General features: G+C 45.0%; 1 long non-coding RNA gene across 1 annotated transcript; it reads left to right on the top strand.

The window, feature by feature from the left end:
- The first annotated feature begins 1695 nt into the window (after nucleotides 1-1695).
- On the top strand, nucleotides 1696-3382 carry LOC123634368. Its single transcript, XR_006733893.1, has 3 exons — nucleotides 1696-1869; nucleotides 2458-2490; nucleotides 3010-3382. It is a non-coding gene; the product is annotated as an uncharacterized LOC123634368 (long non-coding RNA).
- Nucleotides 3383-6000: the final 2618 nt, after the last annotated feature.

Here is a 6000-nt window from a genome sequence, read left to right as displayed (position 1 = left end):
AGTGATCCAGATCGATTTGCCCTGGTGGCCAATGAGGTCTTTGCCAGTGCCAACATCTCCAGGATGGGTGCTGTGGAGCCCACCTACCACTTTGTGAATGAGAGGTAAGGATCTGTCAGGCCGAAGAATTTCCTGCTTGTGCCAGACCAGCCCTTCTACTGCAGCTTGCGCTAGGTGCTTTTGCACCCCTAAGTACAGATCCTGTCACTCTTCTTTGTATCCTTAGCACACAAACACTGAGAGAAAGTAAGTGCTGGGTGAATGTTTGTTGAATACTGCTATCATTCCCATTTTGCAGATGAGTAAATTAAGGCTCAGGGAGATTACAGCCTGCCCAAGATCTCGCAGCCAATAAATGACATTCATTTCTTTTATTCTTTCTTCAAACAATCAGTGAGGGTCTACGATGATAAAACTAAACAACAAAAACAAAACTAACGTTTCAGAGTGCTATATGCTATATTATGCATGCATTGCATTTAATAGCTAATAATGGCTAATTACTGACATAGCATTCACTCTATGATAGGCACAGTTCGAATCACTTCGCATATATTAACTCATTTACACCTAACAACACGGTCTATGAGATAGTTATATTTTCATTCCCATTTTATAGATGGAGAAACGGAGGCTCAGTTCACACAATTGATAAGTGGTGGACCTTGCTAAGTGTTGGGAACACAGAGATAGTAAATCCAGGTCCTTACTCTCAAAAGTCTAGGGAAGGAGCTGGGTCCCTGGAATTCTAGATTGTATTTTATTAATAAGTCTTCACAGAGCACAGGGAATCGTTCATTACCTCATTTGTCCCTCAAAACAACCCTATAAACCATCATTTCCCCACTTCACAGATGCGAGAACTAGAGAGGGCTCAAAGAGCTTAGGTGACTTGACCAAGGACACACCATGGGCCTACTCATGCTCCAAAGTCCAAGTCCTGAAATACACCACCGCCAAACCTGTCCTTGTATGTAATTCCTCCTTTGTCGGGAGGAAATGGAACCTAGTGATTAAGGGTATGGGCGGGCACTGGAGCCAGGCTGCTACCTGCAGAACCTTGGGCAACCCTCTCTGAGCTTCGGTTTCCTCATATTTAAGGAAAAAAAGAGGGGGCGTGTGTGTGTGCAAAAGTATTGTCTTCCTCACAGGATTGGTGTGATGCAATGAAATAATGCATGTAAAGTTCTCAGCAAGAGACCCAGCATCTACACCTATACAGGACAAGTACAAAGGGGGAAATCGGAGTTTGTCCGTCCGCACCGCCGGTCCCAGGTCGGGGCTCCTAACCGGTCCGGGACGTGCCTCTCCCCACAGCTGCCCAGTCAGCAATCGGCTGCTCCAGAGCCTGCTGGCCAACGGGGCCTCTCTGGAGGTGACGCTGGCCTTCAACCTGTTCCGCTTCTTGACCAGCGATACGATCTACCTACACGGCCGCGTAACCCTGTGCGACAAGCAGGCGGGACGCCCGTGCCAACCGGTAAGCACGCAGCCCCGGGGCCCCTGAGCAGCCACTGCCTGGCCCGCTAGGCAGCTTCGGGGTAGCCGGACTCCAAGCAGGGCACAAGTACTGGAAGCGGATTGGCCTACGCTGCCGGGGGCGGGGCTTGTGGGACTAGCAGGGCGGGACTTTGGAGACTTAGGTCTGCGGATTGGTGCACTCACTTGGGGGAGGGGGGGAAGAGGCGGGGCTACCTGAGGTGGGGGGCAAAGTCCCAACCTGGCCCGCCTCGCTATCCGTGTGCCTACGTCGCCCACAGACGTGCAGTCGGAACTCTCCTCGGAGGAATCGAGCCTGGGAAATGCGAGCGTCGGAGGGCCTGGAGCGCGGCGGCAGCTGGCTGGTATTCGGGCCCATCCGAATAAGCGGTAACTGGATCATTTGTGGGGCCTCCCTCACTCCTCCCCAGAGCTTCCCACTGACCTGCTCTGAAACTCCCACTCTTAACTGAGCCCTCACCTACCTTCATGCCCTCACACTCCTCCCTAAATGCAAGTCTCCTCCCTGAGCCCATATCCTCCTTGGCGCTCCCTCTGCTCTAGAGAGGTCTCCTGCCCTCACTGGGTCCTGTTCTCATTCATTAAACTTCGAGTTTGAGCCGTCTCTGCCTCTCTCCTCCTATTCTCACCTTTTCCTGTCACACTAGATGGCTCTGCTCTCTGGCTGTCCCTCTTGCCGGTCTTTTTTTGTAAATCTTCCTTGCTGGTCTAGAACAGTCTCTCCCTTCTTTCTGTTCCATAACAGTCCTCCAAAGCTCCCACCCTCTCGGGAAAGCCCATCTTCTCAGTAAATCCGCTCTTATAAGAGGCAGAAGATCCATCCTCACACTCTTCTGAGTCCCAGCTTCAAAACGGGGACAGTGCCTTTGCCTAATCTTGATGAAATGCGGGAGAGTACTGGCCTTGTCCTCTCAGGATGGCACCTTGAGCTCAAGCTTTCTTTCTATGTGATTTCAGAGTCCAATGCCTCGGGCAGCGGGAGCTTGACAGGTTGGTACAAAGGGATTGCTATGATGAAGTTCTGATGGTTGCACCAGGATCTGGGGGTGCACACTAGGTCCTGACAGGTACTACTCTTGGATCCTGTTTCTGCTTAACTTAGGCGACCCGGGAGAAGTCAGTTAAACTTTGTGACTCTCAGCTTCTTTCTTGAGTGTCAGCAGTACATGGGCGCTGTCACTGTGGGGCTGTTGGTTTATCCCTTATCAGAACCTGAGACTGTTCAGAAATAATTGAAAATTCAAGTTACAGGGCCAGGCAGGTAACAAGGACAAGTGAGGGGGTGCTGAGTGGGGTTCACACTGAACTAGAGACTCTTTCATCGCTGTTATCTCCATCCTCCCCAACCCCAATCTAACTGGCATACAGCCCAAAAAAGCTTTGTTGAAAGAATGAATGGACAGATTATGAAATAATCCTCCAGAGTGAAATATCTAAGCTTAAAAAGTTTCCCAGGCTTTCAAAGCCACTTGATCTTGTTTTATAATAATTTTTCTTTCTTTCCTGCAGGAGCTTGGATGGCCATCTTTCTCTTGATGGTGATAGGCTGGATGCTGGGATAAAAGCCTGCCCAGATACCACCCCCACCCCTAATCCTTGCCCTCTGGTTTCCTTGCCTGAGGCAGGGGTGGACTGGAAGATAATTTAGGGAGAGGCAAGTAGTCTGTTCTCTTGTTAGGGACCAAAGAGATTGGGGGTGAAGATGGGACTGATGTGTGGCCCAACTCTTGTTGGTAAGGAGTGTGGCTGCTGAGCACTGGGCTGTGTTTCCCCATCCCACCTTCTCTTTTCATCTCTAAAACTCTTCCAGAGGGGTACTGGGTTGCTCAGTATGCTAGGGGGAGGTGCAGAGAGTATGGCCAATAAATAGCAGGGAATTCTGCTTTGTCTGGCTCTTTTCTGTGTAATCTGACAAGAAGGCCTCAGTGCTCCAGAAGGATTGGGATGGGGGATGATGTGAGAATTCACTTTATTTTCTATGGATCTCAGTTTCCCCACATGTAAAATGAAAGAGTTTGACCAGATGATCTCTGCTTCAACATGGGGACTCTTATGAGTCTCATTGCAAGAAAAGTTCCTGGGCCTTGGCCAGCAGGTCCTAAGTCCCCTTTCTTTTTTCTGTAAAATGGGCAAGAATTATTCAATTTCAGAATGAGGATACATGTATCCATATAATATCATCAAAACATTCCTCCTGTCCTTTAATTATTTCTGAGCTCATTAGCTCCCCCTTCCTAGTAGAGGATGGATACAGGCAGCAATGTTTCTACTATCATATACTCATTAAAAAATAGGCTGGACTCTATTATGTACCTGTTACTGTGTTAGGCCCTGGGGATTCAACGGTACATAAGACACGGTCTTTAATGTTACAGAGAGGACAGTGGACAGTCAGTGCAGGCAGTGGGTAGTGTCCAGGAAGCAGGACAGGATTTATAAATTGGAAAGGGGGCATCTACCAGTGAGGTGGAATTCCACAAAACCACAGGAAGGCCCTGTTCCTTTTCTTTGTTGCTTTGTTTTTGAAATACTATTTTTTATTGATATCCATGATCATTTTAGAAATTAATTTCCTGGGAATAAATGTTGCCGCAAGCAACATAATAAAAGTTAAATTTAACAGTCTTAATATTTCATTTGCTGACATTTTGTTGTCATTTAATGCTTTAACAGCTCCTGAAAAAAATTTAGTCAAATGATCGACCCATATTATTTTTTCATGCACATCAAAGTCACACATTTATTAAATCAGCATACAATTAATTACTTACATTTCATTGGGAATTCATATCGACTTTATAGGTCTGGAGTAGACTATTTAAACAGCACTGCTGGCCAGGCGCAGTGGCTCATGCCTGTACTCCTAGCGCTCTGGGAGGCCGAGGCGGGAGGATCGCTCGAGGTCAGGAGTTCGAGACCAGCCTGAGCAAGAGCGAGACCCCCATCTCTACTAAAAAATAGAAATTATCTGGACAACTAAAAATATATAGAAAAAATTAGCCGGGCATGGTGGCGCATGCCTGTAGTCCCAGCTACTCGGGAGGCTGAAGCAGTAGGATTGCTTGAGCCCAGGAGTTTGAGATTTCTGTGAGCTAGGCTAATGCCATGGCACTCTAGCCCAGGCAACAAAGTGAGACTCTGTCTCAGAAAAAATAAAATAAAATAAACAGCACTGCTAGCAAAGGCATTAACCCTTTCCCTTATTTAAAAGATATCCTAAATAAATAAATAAAACAAAATAAAATAAAATATATCCTGAGAGAAGAAGGAAGGTGAGGAAATATATATATATATACATATTCTGAAGGATAAGGGCAAAATATTAACTGTACTATGCTCAAATATTTCTAAAAGAAAAGAATGAAACAACATTAAGTAAACAAGGAAGCCATTGTACTTGAACCAAATTAGTTGACCACATTAAAGCCTCAATGCTGTGTAACCATAGACACTTATAAAATAATCCACTAGACAATACTTTTTTTTTCTTTTTTTTATTTCAGCATATTATGGGGGTACAAAAGTTTAGGTTACATATATTGCCCTTGCCCCCACGCCCCCCTGAGTCAGAGCTTCAAGCGTGTCCATCCCCTAGTCACTAGACAATACTTAATGCCTATGAAAACTTTAGCTCTAATTATACAATTATAACTAAGTTGAAGTTAATTTTTTCATTTGCTTTGAATAAATTGAGATGGGTCATATCTGGCCAAATCTAGTCCTTTTTCAGTCATCAAGTGATAGTTCCCTTGACATATTTTATTAGAAGATGCAGCAAGTCTTTTAAAAATAATAAAGTAACTGAAGATTTAAGAATATCTAATATCTAAAGATTGGTTGTTAATATGATGTGAAATTAGGGCCAAAGTCTCTGTTAAAATATAAATGAGCTGGGCATGGTGGCATGTACCTATAGTCCCAGCTACTTGGGAGGCTGAAGTGGGAGGATGGCTTGAGCTCAGGACAACATAGCAAGACCTTGTCTCAAAGAAAAAAAATATATATATATATTTATTTATAAATGAGGAGTCACTCACATTTGAAAGTTCGTAGTAGATAATGGTGTTGTTTTTAAATTATAGATGTCCATTGAAGGAAACTACAAATGTACTGTTTGGTATTTGTAAATTTAAATCTCAACACTTATGTTTCCAGCCAGGTTTCTCTTCTTCTTCTTTTTTTTTTTTAATTTTATTTATTTTATGAGACAGAGTCTTGCTCTGTTGCCCAGGCTAGAGTGCTGTGGAGTCAGCCTAGCTCACAGCAACCTCAAACTCCTGGGCTCAAGCAATCTTCCTGCCTCAGTCTCCCGAGTAGCTGGGACTATAGGCATGCGCCACCATGCCCGGCTAATTTTTTCTATATATTTTTAGTTGTCCAGCTAATTTATTTCTATTTTTAGTAGAGATAGGGTCTTGCTCTTGCTCAGGCTGGTCTCGAACTGCTGAGCTCAAACCATCACCCACCTCGGCCTCCCAGAGTGCTAGGATTACAGGCGTG

Source organism: Lemur catta, chromosome 3 (genome assembly GCF_020740605.2).
Source record: "Lemur catta isolate mLemCat1 chromosome 3, mLemCat1.pri, whole genome shotgun sequence".
NCBI classification, from domain to species: domain Eukaryota; kingdom Metazoa; phylum Chordata; class Mammalia; order Primates; family Lemuridae; genus Lemur; species Lemur catta.
This window is presented reverse-complemented; position numbering and strand designations above follow the sequence as displayed.